This window comes from Gracilinanus agilis, chromosome 1 (genome assembly GCF_016433145.1).
Source record: "Gracilinanus agilis isolate LMUSP501 chromosome 1, AgileGrace, whole genome shotgun sequence".
Lineage (NCBI taxonomy): Eukaryota > Metazoa > Chordata > Mammalia > Didelphimorphia > Didelphidae > Gracilinanus > Gracilinanus agilis.
Genome location: NC_058130.1, coordinates 663404471 through 663415741, shown reverse-complemented (window position 1 = coordinate 663415741; position 11271 = coordinate 663404471). Strand labels below are relative to the sequence as shown.

At 37.7% G+C, this 11271-nt stretch overlaps 1 pseudogene; it reads left to right on the top strand.

The window, feature by feature from the left end:
- LOC123255340 overlaps nucleotides 1-9630 on the top strand; it is a 42616-nt pseudogene extending 32986 nt beyond the window's left edge.
- The last annotated feature ends 1641 nt before the right edge of the window (nucleotides 9631-11271 follow it).

The following is an 11271-nucleotide window of genomic DNA, read 5'->3' as shown; positions in this document are numbered from 1 at the left end:
TCCCTCTCTCCCACTTCCCTCTCTCCAAGATGGCAGGTAATATGATATAGGTTATAAATGTGCTATCATGCAATGCAATGTTCATCATATTGTGAAAGAAGACATGTGTCTCACTTACATAAGAAAAAACCCATGAAGGAAATAAAATGAGTACTTCAATCTGCATTCAGACTTTATCTATTCCTTCTTAAAGCTGCAAATAACCTTTTTTGTCATGAGTCCCTTGAATCCTTGTACTTCTAATAATAGTTAAATCATTCACAGTTAATCATTGTACATTACTGATGTTTATTGATTATTATTTTATTATTTTCTATGTATCTATTATTTATTACTTTATTATATATTATATGTATAATCTATAATCTATTATGTAATTTATCATATTTTATTAATATATACCATATTCTCCTGGTTCTGCTCACTTCACTTCATGTCCTTCTAGATTCTTTTTTAAATCAACCTATTCATCATTTCTTATGGCACAAAAATATTTCAGTACAATAATATACCACAACTTGTTTAGCCATTCCCCAATTGATGGATATCTCATCACTTTCTAGTTCTTTGCCACCACTAAAAGAGCTACTATAAATATTTTTGTATAAGTAGGTCATTTCCCTCTATCTTTGTCTTTTTGGAATATAGACCTAGTAGTAGTATTGCTGTGTCAAAGGGTATGTGCAATTTGATGGCCCTTTGAGTATGGTTCCAAATTTCTCTCTCTAGAATGGTTATATCAGTTTACAGCTCCACCAACAATGTATTAATGATGGAACTTTTCCACATCCCCTCCAACTTTTATCATCTTCCATTTTTGTTTTGTATGCCAGTCTGATGGGTATGAAGAGTTTTAATTTGTATTGAAAAGAGGTTAATAGGAAAAATAGAGGGAAATGGTTTAAATGGTGAAGGGTTCTCAACAATTGCTTCAGGTCTCTCCAGTCCTCTAAATACTAATTACCCAAGTCTCTCCAGTCCTCTAAATACTAATTCCTCCTGACTAGGGGGAGAGACTCTGAATTGTAGTGAATAGTTACTTATTATTTCTTACTGCCTTTATTAGCAAAGGTCACAGAGATGATCTTTAAGCACAGCCCAGAATCAGTCATTTTAGAATAGCACCAGTATTTAAGAATCCGAGAAATTATCTTTGATAATTTCATCCCAGTTGATTACTATGAACTTGAGATATTGTTGTTGTTCAGTTGTTCAGTCATGTCAGACTCTTTGTGACCCTGTATATCATAGAACACAATACTGTCCATAGGGTTCTCCTGGCAAAACTACTGGAGTAATTTGCCACTTCTCTAGTGGATTAAGACAAATAGAGGTCAAGTGACTTGCATGGGGTCACATAGCTAATAAATGTCTGAAGTTGGATTTGAACTCATGTCTTTCTGACCCCAGTGTACTGCTATCCACTGAATCATCTAGCTGCTTCAAAATAATATATCTCCTTAAATATACACTTCTCCTTTTTATCAAAGGGAAACCTAGAACTGTTGGTCACCAAAGATGCTTTAGATGTACTTCCATTGTTCATGCTCTTCATCTGGTAGGGAATCTCTACCATGGAATCTCTTTGAGTCAAAGAAAAATTGAACAATGTACTCTAGTACCTGGCTGGAGCAAGACAGAAGAAAAATGCAGCTGATTGACTACACCTGGCCACTTCTGGGTCTCACAGGTCAAAACATGAGTGTTTGGGTAGCATCTCTCTTTCCAATCAGCATTTCATACATGAAATTGGCTGTGCAAAATTAATCCCCAGTCTGGGTTGTGTATACTTTTAATGGAGATGGTAGACCCTTGAACAAATGTTCTTTTCTTTTAAAACTTCAGATAGAAATTGTGGTCAAAATCATTGATTTGGAATTGATGTATGTTTTTTTCCAAGTTCCATGGACTTCCTCAGACCAAACACCATTCCTTTCCATTCATTCAGTAGGATTCTACAAGCAAAAAACTTTTAGCTTCTATTCAAATTTCATGGCTGTATATATTTGGAGAATCAGAGCCTGCCAGGTTAAAATAGAAGTGGTCGGTCAGATTGGCTAGTATGGTTTTGGTGGTCTAGGCTTTGTTATTTTCTTGTATCTGCAATCTCTCCCACACAAACTTTGAACTCTTTAGAGTTGCCTTTCTTGCCATATGAACTGACCTGGGAAAACTGAATACTATTTGGTAACATTTGAGGGATCCAAAGGACCTTGTCAAATCCTTTAAATCCTCCCAGTAGACTGTTAGGTTCATTGTTAATAGCCAACGAACTTGTATTCCTTCCTATCTATGGTAAATCAAGGATTTGGTCCAACTACTATTTCAAGGTATGGGTACTTATTGAGATAACCTTTAATAGACTCCAAGCTATTTAGTGAAATGGGCTTCAATGGATAACTAGAAGGCTAAATTCTGATGGTGCTAATAATCAAGGGAGAAGTTTAAGATTACTTTCCTAGGATTTGGAACTGAAAAGAACTTTAGAAATTAACAAGTCCAGCCCCTTTCTTTTGCAACTGAAGAAGCTACAGATCTGAGAGATGAAATGATTTGTCCAGGGCTGCAGAGCTAGGATCCAAAGTCCAAATCTCTTTCTGAAATGGTTTTACTGGCCATGAATGCTATAGTTTCATGGAGACTTGGAGATATAGGTTAGAGGTAGACATTAAAAGTGGATAAGCACCCTGAAGAGGTCTTGGCAAGCCCTTACAACAAAGGTCCTCCTTGCACAGCCCATTCACCAGACCTCAAAACCATCAGTGACTTAGGAGAATGTCTACCACAAGTATAAAGACGTCCCCTGGAGCAATGGTTGGCAACCTTTTTGGCTGTGAGAGCCATAAATGCCTGCAGAAGGAGGAGGATGGAGGCGGAAGGCACTGGAATATGGGGCGGGGGCTGAAGGGCCCCCTGGGGCACATCCTGGGGGTCTGCCCAGACTGGCCCATGGGAAGGTGGAGCCAGAGATGGCTCTAGAGCCATATGTTGCCTACCCCTGCCCTGGAGGAATGAGAAGATGAGAACAATTTGTTACAACAGGGTGGCTGAAGCAGGTGTTTTGGAATGAATCAAAGAGACCAAAGTAATCCATTGCATCCCACCAGTCATCCTGACTTTGGTCTTGCCACTGGACTTAGATGACCCTGAAAGAGAGAGTGAGGCTGATGGCTTTGTGCAACTCTACTTCACTTAAATTTAATTCACTTGCCAGTCAAGGCATCAACCTGTGATGTCATTGATTCTCTTTGAAAATGAAGGATAGACAACAATAATGTTGTTTTCATTATTTCAGACTATTTGGAAAGACTTCATAGGAACAACTAGCCATTTATTTGGTTATTTATCATGTCAAACATCAAAAGTAAAATCTAAAAAAGAATGAAGTAATCTTGGAACAACCAAACTAACTTCATCCATTTGGTTGGTTTTTGTTCCCCTCTCCCTGAGTCAGATTACAGCCTTTCTATGGTTTAGTAGAAAGTGTTTTAGAATTATAGTGACTGAAAAATTCATACACATAAAGCTAATCTGATGATGAGCATTTCCAAACCATGGCAAGACTGTCCCTTATTATAGTTAATTAAGAGTTAATTAATTGCTTGGACTAATTAGAGATTCTTGCTAAGTAGGAATAGAGAAAGAGGATTGAGGGGTTACCTTAAGAATCCAACTAGAATCTTCATGGAAGTTCCTTTAAGGAATTCCCAGGAGCCTTAGGGGATCTGTTAGAAAATAATGGACACACTCTTGGAGTTTGGCTACTTTGAGGGTGGTTGGTTGGATCTTTCCTCTGGAAAACCCTGGAAGAGCTGGTGACAGTTGGTTTTGGAAGATACTTGGATATTTGGGAAAAGATTGTGTAGGGGGCAGCTAGGTAGCTCAGTGGAGTGAGAGTCAGGCCTAGAGACAGGAGGTCCTAGGTTCAAACCCGGTCTCAGCCACTTCCCAGCTGTGTGACCCTGGGCAAGTCACTTGACCCCCATTGCCCACCCTTACCAATCTTCCACCTATGAGACAATGCACCGAAGTACAAGGGTTTAAAAAAAAAAAAAGATTGTGTAGGAAACCAACTGTGAGGAGAGATTGGCTGAGTTTTCTCTGTGTCACTACAGAGGGAAGTAGGCCCAAAGCAGGGCCTGGAGAGTGCCAACTACTGGGAGCCTGACAGTAGCTAGATTGATCTCTAGCTGGAGAAAGTCAAAGGAGACAGTGGATTTCTAATATTTATAAAAAGATAATTAATTAGTATAGTTTAGTAAGATTAGATATTGAGTAATTAGTCAATTAAGGAGTTTAAGTCAGGCTTGAGAAATCAAGCACAAAGAAAATCTCTTGTGAGACAGACTGGGTACTAGGACATAGTTTAGTTTTCTTCGATTAGGGAATATACCCTCAATCCTATATTTATCCTTTCCTTCTTTTCTCCAATCCTTTCAATAACATATTAAAATAGAGTGGGTTTTTTTTATTATAAGCTGTCTCCAGTCAGTTTCCATTTATCAAACTTTTAACTAGGCCCAGCTGCTGTAACTGAATCTCAACCAACACCAGCTGATAGAGAATTGTTTACTCAAGATCAATAACAACTGGCCCAACATATAAAGTATCAATTTATATCATTACACCTCAAATGATAGCTGTATAGTCATGGCAGAGTCCTGGTAAAGAATCATCTTACATCATGGAAAGATCTACCAGAGCTTTTATTAAGTGATTATAGCCTTTCAAAACTTAAGAGGACTTTACAAATATTATCACATTTTATACTCATAACAACTCTGAGAGGTTGGTGCCATTTCCCCATCTGTCAGTTGGGGAAACAGAGGCAGTTGGACTAGATAATATCAAAGGTTTCTCCAAGTGCTACATTATATATTTTTCAAATGCTGGAGAGATAGAGGGAGGGATGGAAAGAATAAGAAAGGAAGAGATGGAGAGAGAAAAAAGAGATAGAGGAAACATGAGAGCAGATAGACCACACAGGGTGATACTGAACACATTAAAGCCAGAGAGGGTTGCAAATTTGGTGAGTGTAGTAGTCATTGGTAACTTCCTTCAAAATGTAATGAATTTATTAATCTTGGTATATCAGATGGAAATAAAAAATTATAGATGATTTCATTATGCTGAGTAAGCCAGTTATGATAAAATTATATAAACTTAGTTTATGCACTTTTCTCCTTTCTGTCTCCTGTCCTCGATAATATGCATAAGGGGAGCTATCACAGACAGTGACCAACAGACTCTAATCTAGAATGAAAGGACTGTCACCATACTCTGAAAGTTCCCCCATTCAGCTTAGTTAAAGTTTGTAGAAGTCAACTTGGCTTGGGTTAATTTTGAAACTCTTTTTCATGATACTCAAAGAAAGGAGTTAAGGAAGCATGAATTTAGTCCCACCCTCATGCCCCATTTCTATAACCCCAAGTGTTACTCTCCCATGTCCAAGAATATATTGTCCAACTGTCAAAGCTGCCTAATCCAAGTATCCCTTAAGCAAATCTTAAATTAATATCCTTGTCTGAATAACTATCTGCATTTTTTTTCTTTGTGGGAGGTGTCAGTTTAGACATTCTGGGAAAATCTGGACTTAATGAATATTCTGTTTGCTCACATAATTTTTAAAAATGCTTTCTGTTCACTGACTTATATGAAACTATTCAGTTCTTTAATGGGTGGGAGCCATTTCATAAAAAAAATAGTAATAAGTCTTTCCCCAAATCTAGCTCAGTAAATCTTTTTTTTAAAATAAAAATTTGAATAAATTTGCCTGTTCAACAGAGAAAAAGCTGCTGCCAGATGGTGAAGATCTGATCTCAGGGATCATTATAATACTCCATCAGCCTAATCTAGTCAATCAGTAGAGCAGAGAAGAAGCCCCTTTAGGACAGAATAGCCCAATTTCACAGATCCAGCAAATAATTAGAAGAGTAATATTACAGTCAATGACAGGGGGAAAAGAAGGAAAAACTATGAGTAAACAATAGAAAAAGAAATAAAAAGAAATTATAATCAACAGCTTCCATCCAGGTAATGAACAAAAAGCAAATGGAACAGAGGAGGATCAAGGAACAGCAAGAAAAAATGCAGAAACTCCAATGAATTGGACTCAGGCTTTGGAAGAACTCAAAACACAATTCAGAAAACAAGAGAAGCTGAAGACAATTGGGAAAAGAAAAAAAGCAAAATAAGTCACCTTGAAGCAGAGGCACAAGAACTAAAACAAGAAAATAGTGTCTTGAAAGCCAGAATTGACCAGTTTGAAAACAAGGCAAAGAAAGCAAAAGATGACCTGACCTACAAAGAAAAAGTGACAGAAAGAGAGGATGACCAAAAAGCCAGTGATGAAAGTCAGTCTTTAAAAATTAGAATCCAACAACTAGAAGCAAATGACTTCATGAGGCAGCAAGAGTCTATGAAACAAAATCAAAAGAATGAAAAAATTGAGGAAAATATGAAACACCTCACTGATAAAACTATAAACCTGGAAAATAGATCCAGAAGAGACAGTTTAAGAATTATTGGACTACTGGAAAATCATGACTAAAGAAAAAGCCTGGACATCATTCTACAGGAAATTATTTCAGAAAACTGCCCCAACATTCTTGAACAAGAGGGAAAAGTGGAGATTGAAAGAATCCACAGATCACTTCTTGCATTTAATCCCTAATTGACGATGCCCAAGAATGTTATAGCAAAATTCCAGAACTACTAGACCAAGGAAAAGATACTACAAGCTGCTAAGAAGAAACCATTTAGATATCATGGAACCACAATTAGGATAACACAGGACCTGGCTGCATCCACACTGAAGGACTGGAGGGCATGGAATATGATATTCCAGAAAGCAAGGGAACTGGGCCCACAACCAAGAATTAACTACCCAGCAAAATAGACTATATTCTTACAGGGGAAAGTATGGTCATTTAATAAAATAGAAGACTTCCAAGAATTCATAAAGAAAAGACCTGACTTAAACAGAAAATTTGATGCCTAAACACAGAACTCAAGAGAATCACCAAAATGTAATTAAGAAAGGGGGGAAAAAAAACCTTTTTTAAAGAGACCCAATAAGTTCAAATGATTTGTTTTCCTATAAGAAAAGATGATACTGGTAATTCTTAAAAATTGTTCTTATCATCGGTGTAGCTAAAAGAAGTATACTTAGAGGGAACAGTTACAAACTGTATAGGATGAAGTGTAGATAGATAGATAGATAGATAGATAGATAGATAGATAGATAGATAGATAGATATAAACTAGGGGTAAAAAGGATAATACTAAGAGAAATGGAAGAAGAAATAAAATGAAGTAATTTTATATTTCATAAAGAAGCTCATGGAGGGGAAGGAGAATACAATGGAAGGGTGAAAGAGCTTGGAGACAGTCTCCAAGAAAATTTTAATCATTACAGTGGGAAGGGTCAGAAAGATTCAAATAGAAGAAAAACCTCAAACTCCAAATTCAGTCATCATCATCATCATCATCATCTTCATCAACATCAATTACAACATCATCATCATCATCAACAACATCATCTACAACATCATCAACATCATCATCAACATCCTTATCACCATCATCATCATCAACATCCACATCTAACTATCCATCTTTTCCTGGCCCAGGAAATGTTTTTGCTGAGTGGCCTAACCTAATAGCATACTATGCAGAGTACTGAATGAGAGCTAAGAGACCTACACTCTAGGCTTGAGTGCCAGTATGTGTCCTTTGGGGGTAAAAAGAAAGCCATCTTTTTCCTGAACTCAGTTTCCTCATTTATCTATGAGTGAAGCTTATCTGGACTCTGCATTAAATTAATCAATTAAATCAAAGAATAAAACAGGTGTAAACAAGAAAAAAAAAGAGAAAAAGTTTTATTCCAACATAAGTCTTAGCAACTCAGGAGAAAAAAAGGGCTATTGAAGCTTATGGAGCAATAAACTCTCTCTCTGTAGAGCACGTAGAGTGAATAGGTATTGAGACTTGCATCCTTCAAGACCTTTGGTTTCCATTTTTGCCATTCACCAAATGAATGACAGTCTGGAGTTAGTTTAAATTTCTGAGCCTTAGTTTTTTCAATTATGAAATAAGGACAATTACTACCTGTAGTAGCCCTCAAATAGAGACATTGTGAAGCTCAGATGAGTTAATATGCTCAGTTTTAAGGCACTATATAAATGTCTGCTATTAGTAGTTCTGAAGCCCAGGCAATGAAAACGAAGCTTTTTGTATTTCCACTCCAAAGTCTGTGACTGCACCTTTGGGGGATTCAAATTTCCTTTGATTAGAAAATGACAGATATGCTCCATCTAGAGTGTGCTTTACTGAGAAGCCAATGAGCCACTGACAATTCAGCTGTTGGGAAGAGCACATGTCTTGAGAAGGCCTAATTCTGTTTGAAAGAAAAATGCCTGATAGTTTCATGGGAAATTTTGCTTCAAAAATCCCTGTAGATTCAAGCACTAAGTATGTCACTGAAGGGGGCAATGTAGCTTGTCTTTCCAAGTCAGAATAAGTGAACTATAAAGGGTTTGGGGAAATGAGCATGTTGGTCAGGAAAGGCAAGTTACAATTTTACTGGATGACTGAATCAATATTTTGAGGATGTCCTAGTAGTTGGGATGTAGGGAGTATTCAGAAAAGACTAGCACTTCTGGTATGAGGACTTGCTGAGGCCTTTTTAGGACAGTTTATCTACCTTCAGTGTCTACCTTTCACCCAATTCTCACCTGTGACTTCAAGAACCTGTATCATGGAATGGAAGGAGGCGGTTCCAGTGTGGGCGCCCACTGGATCTCACACAGGAACTGCGGGTGGGTGTGAAGGGGAAGGAGAAGTGCCTTGGGAGCTGGTGGCAGTGAGACCTTGGAGAGGGGTCACGCAGGCCTGGGGCCCCGTGATGGCTTGGCCCCTGAGGAGGAGCTTGAACCCCGGGCCCTGCCTGGAGCTGCAACAGCGGGAATGTCTCACAGAGTCACAGTAGTGCCTCCCAGCTCTGGGAAGAGGAGGACCAGGAGGCTGCGTTGGCCGAGGAAGAGGAGGATGGCAAGCGGGGCGTTTGGCGGCGGTCCAGCTGGGGCAGGGAAGACGCCACTGACGCTGCTGGCTTGGACCAGTCTCTACTCCACCACACAGCCCCTGGCTACGCCGCCTACCTGCTGCCTGTGGCCAGGAGGGAGGCCCGCTTTAGACAAGAGTCTTGAAGACCTACTAAGTAGAGTTGATGAATTTGTTGGGTTGCTAGATATGATTCGAAGTGACTCCTCACAAGTAGTTAATGAAAGTGTACCTCATATTCATACCAAAGCTACTGAAATGAGTGAGATATATAGAAAAATTGACAAATTAGAGGCCTTTGTTAAAATGATTGGAAGTCATATAACCAGAATGGAGGAGCAGGTGACAAAAGCTGAAGCAGAACTTGGGACATTCCACAATACATTAAAGAAATTTTTGCACACAATTAATCTGCCATCCTTTCTTAATAAGTCATATTCCACAAAGCAACAACAAACCGTCTATGAACCTTCTAACCTTTTTAGGACAGAAGACTATTTTCCTTGTTGCAAAGAAGGACCTCAGGCATTATATTGCACAATACAACTACCTAGGAAAAAGACTTAAATCAAACGAAAAATTCTTATCTTGAAAAGATGATTAGTATGCATATCTACTATTTAGCACTTGTAAGGTTTTATGTATATTCAAGACAGTATTTTAAAACAATATTTTTCAGTTTGTGTAGAGTGTATAGCTCCCATGTCTTCCAAAGCTAAACTAAAATCTTTTTAAATGGAATAAATTGAAGAAACATTTCCATATAATTATCAAAATTACTGCCTTGATATTTTTACCATCCTGACCTGGCAACAGTATTACCTTTTTAGACTTACCTTCACAAATGTCTTAAAGGAAAAACTACCAAAGTATTAAAAAATTAACATGAGTTAAGCTTTATACACCTTGCACTGTAAACTATACAAGACTATTGACTTGTAATTCATTTTGAAAACTATATTGACGCAGCTATAATATTTAGTTCATAAATGACTGTGTACAGTTTGATTTATAATTTAAATTAAATTAAATTTGAAGTCTTATTTGCATAGATTTTTCTCTTGAAGTGCTGATGAGTAAAAGTCTAGGAAACTTTTTTTTTTTAATTTTTTTAAACCCTTAATTTCTGTGTATTGGCTCTTAGGTGGAAGAGTGGTAAGGGTGGGCAATGGGGGTCAAGTGACTTGTCCAGGGTCACACAGCTGGGAAGTGTCTGAGCCCAGATTTGAACCTAGGACCTCCCATCTCTAGGCCTGGCTCTCAATCCACTGAGCTACCCAGCTGCCCCTCTAGGAAACTTTTTATGGAAGTTTTGTTCTATCTTGTATAAAGACTTCATTTCCTCAGTGGATAACAATTCACTTTAAGAACTTCCATAAAACATTTATGTGAGAAGTTTAGCTCCTAGCTAATGTTTTAACAAAACCATACATCTCTTCCAAGTCAGAAGATCACAGAAACATTAGAGAATTAGAAAGGAACTTGGAGGTCTGTTCCCCATTCCTCTGATGAAGAAACAATTGCACTAGGCTTCAAAGTGACTGAAGTTACAAAAACAGTTAGTGGGGGATTTATATAAGTAAAAGAGAAAACACCTATACATTCTACTCTAACAATGAGGCTTAAATGCTAAAATAAGATTGAAGCAATGGAAGGGACTATTCCCTTACAGATGAGGAAACCAAGGCCTACCAGTGTTGTGACTAACCAAATACCTTATAACTAGTAAGTGGCAGAATAGCCCAACTCCAAATTCAGTGTTATATGTCATACCTTTTCAATTTACTATTCTGCAATTACAGCATGGACCTCCTTTACAACAACTAAAAGATGCAGTCATAACCAAGTCCTTTCTGTATAACAGCTTTCATTTCAGAGCTTGTTCTGCTTTTCAGTGAAGAGGACAAGTAGATGTGGATCCATTCTAAGTTCCTTAATTATAAAGCAATGCTCATGCAAAGAAAGCTAAGGCAAGTCACTAAGATTATACTTTTCCAAGTATTTGTTACTGTTTGATATTCTAACCACTATTCGGCATATGTTCTCATTTGTTCTCAGTAAATATTTTTAGCAGTTCTTTATTAAAAGACCTATAACAAATTTAAAAAAAAGAATCTGTAGCATGTGCAGTGGTAACATATGTGTAAATAGAATAGCCAGATCCCATTTAATAGTCAAGAATCTACTCAACACAGGCGTGCTAATGAT